This window comes from Leuresthes tenuis, unplaced genomic scaffold, assembly GCF_036924035.1.
Source record: "Leuresthes tenuis unplaced genomic scaffold, fLeuTen1.0.hap1 SCAF_16, whole genome shotgun sequence".
Taxonomy (NCBI): Eukaryota; Metazoa; Chordata; class Actinopteri; order Atheriniformes; family Atherinopsidae; genus Leuresthes; species Leuresthes tenuis.
Window position 1 is genome coordinate 10,907,448 of NW_027325370.1, and position 13,509 is coordinate 10,920,956.

Genomic DNA, 13,509 nt, shown 5'->3' on the forward strand with positions numbered 1-13,509 from the left:
TAATAGTCATAACTGTACATAATCGACCTTATAGATGTAAAAATAGGTAAACCTTTTGCTGTTTTAATCCTATCCTCATAGACAGTGTTTTTAAGCATGAAGAGAGTGAGATGACCCAGCTGCAGAGAAGAGGATATTGCAGCTCGGACAGTAGAATTTACCATCAACCATTTAGCTGCAGCCTTTGTTAAGACAAAATGATTATCAAACGTGGGTGTAGTAGCTGTCTCCCCTTAGTTTGCATTAATGGCTTGCAGTAATTTAGATTTCAGTTCCAGACATGGCATGAGAAATTAGTCACACAAATGGTGAACTATTGAGGAAAATGATTGACATTTTTCAATTAATACTGTAAGATTAGTTTAATATGTTTAATGCGTACATTAATTGAGGTAAATCGAAATAACTTTAGCAAAGGTAGAATTAGCATGATCTGTACAAGGTTCTGCTGAGGTTAATTACCCAGGTACAAGCAGGGGAGTGCAGCACTACAGTCGTGTTTGACTGATGTCGATTCACATTAATTTTGATAGAAAGGTCTGATAACTTCCCTACTGGACTGAACTCCTGCCAAATTAAAAAGGAAAAAGGTCAGAGTCTGTGCGTCTCAATTCCCGTGTGTTTTGCAGACTTATGCTTGAAAAGGTCAGATGAACACAGTATGTAAACAGCAGCATTGAAATAGAAGGAACGGCTTCACTTTGATGTCTTGTGCAGGAAATGAGCAGGGTGGCTCATTGCCATTGTTTAATTCTCACACCGCTATGCAAACAAATAAGAGAGAACTTGATGTATCTGATTGACAGATTATATAAGTATATATGTATAAATGTCCTGAATGACAGATCATACGTGGGGAACTCTTACTTAGTTTTGAGCAACACAGTCTGGAGACTAGTTCTGGGCTGGTACTAGTGTTAGTTTGAGTTGGTTCAACTTGTGTGATGTGTAAAGACTCATCTGGATTTCCGTGGGCTCGAGAGCCACCATAGCTCCATCTCAGTCAACTCGCTCTTATAACAGAAGATGTTACAACTGCTTCAGTCCTAAATGCAAAATCTTACAAAAAAGGTTCAGAAATTGTACAAAGGACATACGTTTTTTCTCTCTCAGTTCCCCATAGAGATGCAGCTTACATCTCAATGTGTCATTACATTGACGTTGAACGTCTACATATGTCTTACTATGTGATGACATTCCCACTCGATGTCTCACAGCATCTCCTTAAGTAATGACATTTATACTGAAGTCTCAAATCTTACATATTCATCTGCATTTTCCACACATGCCACACTATTTATTGGGCCACAAATACTTCTGAGTAGAAAGAAGGCGTTACCCACCTATTTCCATATAAGACCAGTTAGTTTGATACCGGCACTGCATGATGGTGTGGTGGTTAGTTTTATACAGTCCTTTTACTTTTCTACTTAACTCTTAATCACATATGGTGAAGGTTAGAAGTTACATATATATGTTTAGGTTTCAATTTTTACAAATTACGTGGTTAGAAAAATGTACACGGCTAGGGCTCACACACATACCTACTATGCATTCTCTGTGCTATTTCACTACATTAGTATATTCGTCCTCAGTGCACTGGATTAATTTTGTTTTAAACTCCCTCTCAGTCCTCCCCTCCTGACATACAGTAAAATATTCTCTGATCTTCTGATCTCCTTGGCTGTCAAAATGCAAAGAACTTGTATGAGATTAGGTCCTGGCTCCATACCAGCTCTGGAACTGCCTCAGTCAGAAAGACTTATATGAGACTGCCTCAGCACCATTAATGATCTTGGCAATTTTTTTATTGGATAAGAATGACACAGTCAGATGCTAATAGGTGCCATCGTCATAAAATATTCATTATGTTTGCAGAGGGTCTACATTCAGCAAAGAGTAAGAATTGCTTGAATTTTTCAGCAGCAGACCATTGATCCAGTATGTATCATTAGGTGAATGACTCATCACTGTGGAGTGTTGCTGAATATTGATCATTCGCTTGACTGAGTCCTGCTGAGAACACTTCTTAATCTTTTCCTCTCCTTTTTTGTAAAAAACAAAGTAATGAAAAGGGGGGGGGGGGATGTGTCAATCACATTACTAATTCCTTGTAACCATCTTATTTCTAGCTCTCAAAGAAGAAAAAAAATCAGGTTTCTTTTTGTTCCATAAGGTTTTTTTGTTGTCTTGTCTAATTCTGCTTTTTTAAGCTGCATCTTTGGCTGTGGACACAGCTATTGACACATGGATAGGATTTCTGGACTCCTCCTTTTCCTGTCCCTTTTTTATCTTCCTCTTTGTCCCTGAGATAATTACACTTTGGCTATCTCTGATTTCCTCTGCTCTCATTCGGATTCTCCCATGAGTTACCTCCTATCTGGCTCCTTTTGACACAATAGTAAATAGCAGTGAGGGAGGCTGTTATTCATAGGGATTCTTCCTCCAGACATCTACCCCAAATTGATCACTTATGTGCCTTTGAGATTCACCTGTGAGTCTTGTCCCAATGAATTGTGGGAATTATGCACAATAGGCCATAGAGGAGGAAAAAACAAATTTATGTGTTATTATAATTGTTGTTGTTCATACATTTTAATTGGGTGCTTTGTAAGCGATATGTAAATATATTAAAATTGCACATTATTTATTAATTATAAAAGCAAATTCAAATGACATATAGCATTTAAAAAGATTGTTAGCAGCCACAAACTTAGTCGTGATATAAGATTACTTTTTAAAATTGAGAGGGAATGTTTACAATCTGTTTCATTGTTTTGATTTATTTCAATGACAGACAAATGTTAAAAATTTATGTTTTTTTTTTTAAAATGAGGATTAACCTTTTCAGGGTCTTATAATGAGGTAAGTGAGATACTCAAAGCATTTTTGATTTTTGACAAAATAGATCTAGAGTTGCTGTTATATCAGTCCTGTAAATGCATCCAAAGGCCCAGTCCATGATTATGTGCACATGGGCTGTTTGGATTTTTATAAACATGCCCTGATAGCACACGTTGAAAATAAACGGCCACATTGCAGGCAGTTTTGGAAATAGTAACACCATTGCATGAAAGCATTATCAATGCAGTAGCACCACAACTGGATTTAAAGCTGCGACACACACAGGGAAACAGCTGTAAGCAACAACTAACCAGGGACATACAGGTAAGGTGGAATAAAAGAGCTGTGTAATAATTCACACTAAAACTTAACAAGTCAAGTCAAGTTTATTTGTATAGCACATTTCATGTACAAAACAAGTCAACATGCTTTACACTTAATATAAATAGAAACAAACAAAATGATCAAAATGATTAAGAATAAGCAACAGTCTGGATAAGTTAAAAGATAGCGTGCAGATTTCATTCATTAATAAATGAGAAAAGAAATGTTTTTAACCTGGATTTGAAAATGTCTACATTTGGTGACAGTTTAATCTCCACTGGCAGTTTGTTCCACTTGTTTGCAGCATAACAGCTAAATGTTGCTTCTCCATGTTTAGTCTGGACTCTGGACTGCATAAGCTGTCCTGAGTCCTTGGATCTAAGAGCTCTGCTGGGTTTATATTCTCTGAACATATCACAGATGTATTTTGGGCCTAAACCGTTCTGGGATTTCTAAATGATCAGTAGGCTTTTAAAATCTATTCTGTGACTGACTGGAAGCCAGTGTAAAGATTTTAAAACTAGTGTGATGTGTTCAGATCTCTTAGTCCTGGTTAAAACTCTAGCAGCAGCGTTCTGGATGAGCTGCAGATGTTTAATGCTGTTTTTGGGAAGTCCAGTTAAAAGACCATAACAATAATCGAGTGTACTGGAGATGAATGCATGGATGAGTTTCTCCTGGTCTTTTAGGGAGAGAAAAGGTAATTCTGTTGATGTTTCTGAGTTGGTAAAAAGCTGCCTTGGTGACAGCTTTGATGTGGCTGCTGAAAGTCTGAGTCTATCAACACTCCAAGGTTACGAACTTGGTCAGTGATTGTAAGGGCACAAGTCTCAAGATATTTACCAATGCTGACCCTCTTCTCTTTGCTACCAGACAGAATGATCTCAGTTTTGTCTTCATTTAATTGTAGAAAATTCTCTCTCATCCAGGTGTTTATTTCCTTCAGACACTGACACAGTAGGTCTGCTGGGCTGCAGTCTGGTGACAGAAACACATAGAGTTGTGTATCGTCTGCATAACTGTGATAATTGATGTTAACGTTCTGTAATATCTGACCAAAAGGGAGCATAATCAAGTTAAACAGAAGAGGTCCCAGAATTGACCTCTGGGGAACTCCACAAGTCATGACCTCTCACTCAGAATCATAGCTGCCAATTGTAACAAAATAATTCTGGCCTTCTCAGTAGGACCTGAACCTAACAGTCACAATCTGTGAACAGGTCAGACTTACATTTCCTTTTTAAAAAAGCCTATAATGTGGGACATCTTGGGCAGGGCAGTGTATGAACTCTTCAGTCTATATCAATTTTTAACCTTTGACAATACCTATATTCTCTATAAACTCATACCTTTATTTCTCCTCTCATTCTCAGCACAACTCTACTCCTTCCCTTTCCCTCTGTGTCTGGGAGTAAGTGTGACCTGCAGCCATGCTTGCAACTGTCTTGCAACAACAAATTTTTTATTATAAAAAAAAAGACAGAAAAGAATACAAATAAAGTAACTAGGTTTCTTGTTGACTCTTTGGACAAACCTCTGCTACTTTCTGTTGTAGACGCTCACCAGAACAGCCCGTTGAGCACAAGAGCCCGTTCTCCCTCCAAAGGCGAGTTTCCTGTTCCTCACTGATGTGCAGTTTTATTACATTCCTCAAACCTCACAGCTGTGACCTAACTTGGTCAGAAGGATCATCAACCTAATGTCAAAATGTTCATTTTGTCAGCTGCATTCATGAAATTTTTCAGTCAGTCTGTCAGACTTGTGTTTGAAAAATTAATTGAAAAACGTGTTTTTGAGAACAGTTTTGAGACTTTTGTTTTTTTGGGAATACGTTGAACGAGAGCACAGAGAGTAGACCAGAGGCAAACCATTCCAGTTCCACCAGAAAATGTGTTATATATGCATATAGATTTTGCCTAAACTTACCCTTGAGCTCATTTTACTTCTTTACAACTTCATTATAATTAACCTTACATGGGGGGCTCAGCATGTTCTCCAAAGTCATATTTGGTTACCCAGCTAGCAGACTGGTCAAACTGTGCAGAGCTCTGGATTGGACTGGTAACAACGATGTGATATCTTGAAACTCTGATTCTTCATATTAGTCTGTGAAATACATTTTCTTTTACTGTTTTACATATGAACTCATATGTCACCACTCCACTAAAATAATCCTCTTCTTCTTTTGCTTACTAAACACATCTATATGTAGCTGGGGGATTTTGGGCCATGTGCTTCTCTGACAGCTTGGAGTCAGACAGACTGACCGTTTATCTGGCACCGCGTTACAGTTAGATTTAAAAAGGATACATGTGTGATTAACCATCACAGGCAGAGTAGTCAGGAGAAAATGTGTATATACTGTGTTATTCTGTCATCTTGTGCTTAAAGCAAAAAATTTAGGTTACTGCGTCATCAATGCAGGGGGTAGTTTTTATTGCTAACTTTTTTCATTAGGAGAATCATACCTTTAGATCTGGATTTAATACAACATATGATGTCTCATGCATGGCTAACATATGTTTGTGGCCTATTGAAATGCTGTATCTCCAAAGCTGGTACATTTATTGCATGTAAAAGCAGGAAACATCCAAACCTTTTTATTCAATTCTTCTCAGTTGTTATTCAGGGTTTTTCCCAGTTACACATGTTGAAAAAACAGGCTTCAAGTCCACTTTAATATTCAGAGGGTTGAAAAGTTAATTATGTCCTCGTGATTCTCCTTGGTCTCGTGACAACTTTTTTAAAGAACCAGCTGCCTGCTCAATGTGGAGCAGGTCAACATATGTTATTCTAGCCATTTATATACACTGTACTCCATCTATTCTGATCATGTTCTTTCCAGTACAGAAAGATGATTTATTTAAATTATGAACAACCTAATGTCCTCTTTCTGTGAACAGATCCACCACATTTTCTGTCCCTTGTATCATCTAGAACACAGGAAGCATCATGACAAGGATCACTGATGTCAGCGCTTTTTGTTTTACACTTAGCTCTCCCATATGGCAACATAAACACATGCAATACAGGTGTGTCCTTGGCTCAGATGGTAATGACACTCAGAAGTGTCCCTATTTCATTTTTTCAATAAACACACTGACAGGCAGTCAGTGAGCACTCAATGCTAATATAAATCCAGAAGTAATGAGTTCATTTGCAACGATCTGCATATTTTAAGTAGAAGTATGACACGTAATGCCAGAAGTGATGGAAAAGCTGATTCCCCACGGTGCTTTTAGAGGTTTCGCTCCCCATTCCTGTAATTGATTATGGTTTGTTCTTTGCAGTCACAATGACTATGGGGGCCTGCTTAATTCTGCTGCAAATGAAATAAGTGTAAACAACATTAGGCTTTGACACCAACTGCATTCATTTACACAAAGAAATTTGGTATGCTTCACTAGATCAACTCATTTGCCCTGTACTGAATTTGATACATGAATGAACATGGATTTTACAGGATTGTTAATCCAACTTCAGTTTGAATTTTGCATGATGTGGCAGTTATTTTTTAAAAGTGATGGTTTTGACTCACTCAAACATCTGAGTGGGTGTTAATACTAGATTTTGGTTATTGATTTCTAAAGGACATTTAAAAAAATACAAAAACATTGGACATACACATGAAATATTAGCTCCCTGTTTTAATTTAAAATGGTAAAGCTTGAATTATAGCTGTATAATTTGGAGTTGAACAGATGAGACATGACTAGCTTATGCTACTGTTTACCTAGAGTCTGTTGGAGTTGGAACTGTGAGAGCAAACTCGAAAGAACAATTGTTCTTCGAGTAAAGCATATTTACTCTAAGTCTTAGGCCCTAAGTCATAGGCCGAGTGAACAAAGTAGCACGTTTCCTCTACAGTGTAAGCCGCACATTCATTGATCAGAAGCTGTGCCTTTGGTTCTCTGCTTGTTTATGCAGGAGGCATTCAGGCATAGTATGGAGCTGCCTGGCATAGTGTTTTGGAAGTGCTTAGAGCTTAGTGCAAAATCATAAACGGTAAAACGCCTTCGGTCAGATTTACATATGCTTGTTTTAATGCGATGCAGAATTTTTTTTAAACTGCTTTTTGGGACTGTAGAGAAAGAAAACACCTTTAATTGATAGTTTTCAGCATGCATCTGATGAAGCAGAAACAATCAGGGTTGCTTAAAGTTGAACTGAATTTGAATTGTTGGCAGTTTTTGTGTTGGAATAATTAGACATCAAAAACAGTCATAAAGCCTTTAGATTGGTGTGCACCGTGACAGAATACTTTATTTGTATTTTTGGTGAAATAAAACCTGCCAAATCATTCACAGCTCCTGCTCACTCTTGTTTTAGGTGTCTTTTGTTCAATGATGCAAATGCAGTGATGACAAAAGCACAAATCTAAAAACTTACAGCAAGGAGTGGTCCTGTTTTTACCTATGTGCTTAGTACAGTATGTTACACTTCTGTTTAAGACCACAGATTTACTTTTACAGGCATTCCTCTTCAGCAAGCTCTGTCATTGTAAAGAGGTCTTCATAGGTCTTTGTAAAAAAAAATAAATCAGATCACTCCAGCTCATCAGGAATGCTGCTGCCAGACTTCTCAATAGCGCCAAGATAGTGGAGCACATTTCACTGGTCCTTAAATCTCTTTCCCTCTGGGTCTAATGGTAGAGCCTAAATACACCACTGATTTACTTGTACATCACAAAACATCCAGACCTCTAATATGTGACAGATTTATCCAGTGTTCATAATACTCAAACTAAACAGCTTTTAGTAGAAGTTTTTGGAATTAGCATTTGGGCTTAAAATAGTTGCATTTACTGCTTTCCAGCAAATGACATATGTTACATCTGAAATTAATATATAACATGGTCTTAAAATGGTGTTGTCTCTGTGCTGGTCCTTTTAGATCTCAGGGCTGCATTTGACATCATTGACCACAAGATCATATTACAAATACTTGAACATTACATTGGGATCAAAGAGACTGCTTTAGATTGTTTTAATTCATATGTATCTGATGGATTTCAGGTTGAATATGTCAATAATGTGTCTTTTGCACTTTTAGCTTTTAAAGGGGAACTCCGGTATTTTTAAACCTAGGCCTTATTTCTGGCATGAAATACGTTTATCTTCTCACCGAAAACAGTTTGCCGAAAGTCGGCGTCCATCAGAAGCTATTTAGATTACTCGCGATAGGCGTATATCCATATAATGGAGTGAACAAGGCAGGGACGATTCAGCCTCTGAATAAGAACTTGGACCAATACATTTCCATTGTTATGTGAATAGCTCTATTTCACCCTGACACCTGACCAAACCAATCAGTTACTGAACTTACAGGCTGGTCTCAGTGACATTAAGCCATAGATGACATGTGATGACAAAATTAAGAATACTGACAAAGGCAAAAATAACAACAAAGGCAAACCATAAGGTGAGCTATAAACAAGAAGGCAAATCAATAGATGACTTATGTTCACGAAAAAACACCACTAATATAGAAATGAAAGCATTACCAAAGAAGAATCTTAGTTTCAGTTCTGAAGATATACTTGGGAAATTCTGAACTCCTTTAAGGTTTTGTCTAGTCTGAAATCTCTCATCAAAATGACAGAATAGGCTTTTTAGACATTTTTTCTGCACCTTTGTTGTTGAAGTGTTGAAAAGCTTGTCATCTGGGTGCCATGCCTTTGAGGGGAAGTAGTTTTGAAAGGATGCATCAAGCCAGCAAGCCAGCATCACCCCCCCACAGCACCTAAACACAGCTCCTCTCAGTCCTCGTCACACAGGATGACGGCTCCTGCATACTGAACAGAGGACACAGAACACAGCCCAACATTGTTGCTTACAACTAATTTTTAAGGCAGATGTGAACTGCATTCTGAATATCTGCTCAGCCGTCTTTTGCATTTGAAGTTTGAAAAGGTTTTTATGTTCTTGTTGTTTTTTGAGTCGATGTGAAATGAGCCACTTCAAACTAAAGAAGCTTTTAGATACTGCTTCCAATTTACTGCAGTTATATGCATTCCTTTGAACAAATGTACAGATTTGGTAAGACAAAAGAAATGCTTACTCATGAGCTCATGCTCTGCCACTGAATGTTGTTAGCTGCAATATTAAGTTAAAGAAAAATACATTTTTAGTATTTCACTAAATTGCTTATAGTTTGACAGAACAATTTATGAAAAACAACTAAAGCCTTTGCCATCCTACTCCCTCAAATGTGACTCATCACAAAAAGCTCTCAATATAATTAATTAGATTCAATCGTTAGTGCTTTTTTAATTGCAAATGCAACTGCACAAATGGTTAAATCCAGCCTCACTTGGTGAAAAAAATATTCATCCTTTATCAACATGAACTGGACAGATTGTTGTGTTTGTACAGGCTGTAAGTCAAATACTTAGGTGCAGTTTTAGGAATTAAAAAATAGCACTAGAAGAATACTTTCTGTGGGGTTTGCATGTCTAAACAGGACAAAAGTGTTCTTTCTTGGCCAGATTTCTGTTTGAAACTTAAGATGTCTGCTCAGGTACCAAACCCACTTCCATCATCTCCTACACAAACACAATCTGTACCAACTTCATAAAAGGAATTTTCCTTGTTGCCTTTAAACCTATGTGTGTGTTTTGTTCCCTGCTTGTCCCACTTCAAAGGACTACATATCTTAATTCCCATCAAAGCCTGCAATCCTGTTTGTGTACGAGATCAGCCTTGAGCTTTTACCAACAACAGACATACGTTGGGTCTTATGGAGAACCTGAAAAAAATGTGTCTTTGCCATTGCTGTCTGGATCTGCTTCACACTGACAATGGCCATGTGAAGGCAGGAGAATGTGTGAAGGAGCTTAGTGTGAATGAAGCAAGAGATTAGAGAAAATAGTGGAGATGGGATGAGGATGTGAGATATTCCAGTAGCACAGTTCCCCAGCTCAAACCTCCCGTAGGAGGTAAGAAGTAAACTTATCTGTATGTGTCAACAAACTGTGTTTACCTGGCTGCATCTGTGTATTTTATTTCTCACCCAAGAGCACATGCAGTGCTAGTGGTGACAAGAACAACAGCTGCAATGATCTCTACTTGTCGGGAGCCTGTTTTTCTCTTGACACAAGTCACTCTTGTCAGTGAGGTGATTATTATTCCTGACACTTTGTTTGATATACTTACAGAAAAATAATGTACTTATAGTGAAAAATATACAAGAATAAAGCAAAGTAATAATATGCAGTGGATGCAGAGAGTATTTGTACGTCTTATCGTACGACTTCGTACAATTTGTTGCTCACCCAATAGTGTTGCTGATTTAGAGGGATAAGATTTGCCTATTAATCGAGACCCAACAAGACAAAGACAAATTCAACGCATGATTGTTAAGTACCCCCCCCACCTCCCGTCAGAATTTAGTGACCTTGTCCATATGACAGTTATATCGCTGATAGAGTAGGGCACCTTTTTTTAATAAATTTTTTAATAAAAATGTATAGCCTTTGTTATCGCTACCTCTAAAGAATAAATAGTCTGTATTCTGTATTAACAGAAACCTTGTCACTATATTTTTCACACATGTATTTGTGGAATTTTTTTTTTCATCGGCAAAATGAATATATTTTAGAATTCTAACTGGAAAAGTAAACTTATAATTACTCTTCATTTTCCCGTGAGCGACAACATTAAAAACCAATGATATGAAGTGAATAATGTCATCCTCCTATTCAGTTGGATGTTCTTAGTTCAACAGTTGGTTGGTTAGTGAGTCTCAAGCTGCCATTTCACAATTATCCTTATTGTTTCAAATAAATTAGATAAGTAATTCTCCAGGAGAAAGGCATTTCACCCCCTTAGGAACTCAGTAAAAGGTGAGGTGCACAACAAAGATCAATGATTCCTTCATTACTTTTATACCCTTCGAAAGGGAACTCATCCTGGTTCATTGCCAGGTTCAATTTAAGACGAGCAACAACTGCTCCTTTATTTCTCTAATACTTCAGCTGCAAACTGATCGCTCAGCTCAGTGATTCAGGGATCTTCATAATGACCCTCAAAAAACACCAATGAACAGAGAGTCCAAGGGAGAGCTTTACCTCCTGAGTGGTGGAAGAAGACCCTTGTCTTTGTCCATGCTGATTTTCATTGATATGGAGCCAAGAAACAAATATCAAAGTTGCACAAGTACTTCTACATTTTCAGTAGTAGTCGAGTCGGTCATGCCTATCTTTTCCAAAACACAGACTAAGTGCCTCTTCTTTTTGCTCCAGTGTTAAAATCTATGGAATGATAGAAGTGCTGTGAAAAAAAATCAACCTTACTTGTTGAGTAAGTATACACTGTTTTTCGAGTGTTTTCTGGGTAGACTTCACAAGAGGCAGGGCATGATGCAAAAAAACATGCTGAAAACATTATCATCACACACTCGTCACAAACTGTCCAGAATATTAGCTACTTTGTTAACACCTTGTACGAAGGAGTTGGAAGGGTAAAAGAGTGTGGTTTGACTCATTGATGCATTTAGCACCTCCAGCTAATGTGTACAGGATTTCTGGGTCAAAGTGCATGTGTGAAAACGGCTGTTGTCTAACATACTGCAAGGTGATGGGTTGTCATCGTGGCCAAAGCTCCACATTCCATATACTCATCTGCTCAAAATATATTTGGGTGGTGGTCATCGTTTGTACAAAACTGGTATTAATACGTTTTAAGTTTTTTAAGCAAATGTCCAGTACTAACACTCTGGGAAGTTTGTTTGCTCAAACTAGCATTTGTGTCAGTGTGGGGGCGTCAAATTTATGACCTTTCAGCTATACAGCTGCCCCGTCTAATCCCTTGGGACTTGGTTGGTCTCCCATCCTCCAGCTGCTCTGTATCATCCACTTTCAGACACAATAAACAGTGAAAGAAGTCAAGAGTTGAGCATAAACAGTGAATTTAATTCAGTATTTTCAGACGGAAGACATTCTCTGTTCGTTGGCCTATACCTGTGTAATGAGTTTTTTTACTTGGCTTGTGTCATACAGCACATCTTCATTTGTGGGAAAAGACTTTGTCCTTTATAACAAAAACTGGTACAGAGAGACATGGCATTGGTTTTGTAGTTTAATTAGTAAAACCACTAGAATCACGTCACATTTTCAGAGTTTGTCACATCCTCCTCATCATTCAAAGTTTAGTGGTGCATGGGTGTTATACTGTGCAAGTCTGTGGCTGTTTGAGACTCCATTGAGGTATAAGTGATGAAAGATCCTCATCAGCTGCAAGATAATCCATTTCCAGCTATACTATTGTTCCAAAATAGTATAGATATCCACTCGTTTAAGTGTTCTGAACACTGTGGATGGATAAAATCTGGCATGTGTTGTACATGATTATCATATATTTATATATTTAAGTTTGTATTTGCAAAGTGGTATTTGTGTTGCCAACTGTTGTAAGGATGTGCTGCAAAATTAATTTTTTTGTGATCTTTTTTTTGTGAAAAAAAAAAAAGTTTACTGTCACAATGCTCGGAATATGTGTGGCTTTTGTAAAAGCGTTTAATATTTCCCTCAGGGATGAAGGTGAAAGAATTGATCAGACTCTGTGCTCATGCTCGGTTCTCATAATGGAATTAATAGACTGGACTTGCTGCTGGTCTCCTACAGGGTGTATCAGTTAGGGAAACCACACAGATACAGGAAACCACTCCTCAGTGGGCCATCTCATTTCTAAATAGTCATAATATAAATTATATCATCAGAGGGCGTGTATGAGGTTTTCCATTTACAATCTTGTACACAAAGATTTATTTGCTGATGTGATTCATTTTGTGTATCCGTGGCATACTTCCTTCTGTAGATGCTGCTCCTGATGCCTGTAACTGCCCATGTGCGCATCTGCAATAAAGTAGAAATGAACCCTGAAACTATGACTTAATTCAATCCCTCTCTTATTTTTGCCTCTTACATTTTCATAAATCAAGTCAAGCATCTTTTCAAATTGGATTCGTCTGTTTCACTGAGTTTGATCTCGTCAATATCTCATCATCATGGACTGAGAAGTAGATTTTGGACTTTTTTTATTTATAGTTTGACGTAGAAATTTTGCTGCGTCAATTTAGAGATCCATAAACTGTCATTTGAACTGTATCAGATTGACCTCATATGAATAAGAGCACAATATTTCCAAATCCTTATTATCCTGTCATGCAGTATCTACAGCCTCAATACATTACATATATATTACATACTTCACATACATACATATCTAAATGTTGAGCAAATCCTGACTGAAGCCTTTGCCTGAAAGTGACAATTTGTACAGTAAGTCTTGCACAACAGCAGCGATAATATTCTTTGCAACATGTCCCTCAAATTCTCCACCA

General features: G+C 37.6%; 1 protein-coding gene across 4 annotated transcripts in view; it reads left to right on the forward strand.

The window, feature by feature from the left end:
• Positions 1–13,509, forward strand: part of LOC140272459 (kazrin-like) — a 158,034-nt gene that overhangs the window by 34,651 nt on the left and 109,874 nt on the right. The window lies entirely within an intron of this gene.